Raw genomic sequence first — 1,217 nt, forward strand, 5'->3', positions numbered from 1 at the left:
GTGGTTTGCGTGTCTACTCATAGGAAAACAAGAAATGAAGTGAATGAGATACTAGCTCGAGCCCAGCTCGCATAATTACAAATTTAAAATACTACTAATTTTATTTTTTTCCAGGGTAGTTGCCTACAAGTACCGAATGGAAAGATGAAGTTGAAGAACAATTAACTAATAAAGGCAATAATATTTTATACACAAAGAAGCCTCCAGTCCTTTAAAAGTTGTATCCTTCGCTGTGGATATTAAGTTCTCATACTACCCCAAAATCCCCTTTACTTTTGACAAAACTTTCCCATTTTCAATATTGTCCTTTCAAAATATACTGAATGAGGGAGACTAGTGGTGGTGATGGATGAGGAAATTCCTAAAACTCCAAATTTTGACGCCACGACTCCTTTTATCAGAATCCCTAGCACCCTTCTTGAATGATCTTATCAATTCTTAATTAATATCTCAGTTTTAAGGCCTTATTGCCCATTTCATACCCTTTTTCTTTAACATATTTTGCAGTTTCGAATCGTAGCATTAACTTTCTTGGATAAGTGGTATTTTTTTAAGTCCTTAATTAGAAACTACTCCTCAGCCTTAAAGCCATCGGATCACGTTGACCTACTAATGCTTCCTTCGTCCATTAGTGCCGTCATTCAAAAATATCACAGCCCCACAATTAAAGCAAGCCTCTTAGTTTTAGGACCGAAAACCTCTCAAGCCAGCAGATGTGGCTAAGAGTGGAGCCAAGGCAAAATGTCAGGGCAGGGATGCTTTTAGTGATACTCGGACGGTGTCACTTTGGGGTAACTAATGAAACTGAGATCGCTAACCACAGGTAGCAAATTACGTTTGTCATCGTCTTAATGTGCACACTGGACAGTAGGGGCTACAATTTGATTACTTCACAATTTGTGCATACGGTGCTTTGGGTAGTGTGTTGCACTTACGGTTAGAGCCACCGTTCATTTCAAATCGGTGCATCGTTAAAATTATGCTAAAGTTATCTGCATAGTATGAATTAGCTTACCTGGTGTAAATTAAGGACAAAGTCCCACCTAAATATGTAACCCTACGAAGTCACCTCGTTTCCGACCGTTCGGTTCCTTCAAGCAATTTTTAGCACCAAGTTATTTTCCTCTTAAGGCTCATTGGATAGAAACACTTCATGAGCATTTGTAATGCATTACTTACCTGCTTAACTCGTAGTCTTAGTAACGTGCTACGTAGGG

Source organism: Echinococcus granulosus (assembly GCF_000524195.1).
Source record: "Echinococcus granulosus chromosome Unknown EG_S00003, whole genome shotgun sequence".
Taxonomy (NCBI): domain Eukaryota; kingdom Metazoa; phylum Platyhelminthes; class Cestoda; order Cyclophyllidea; family Taeniidae; genus Echinococcus; species Echinococcus granulosus.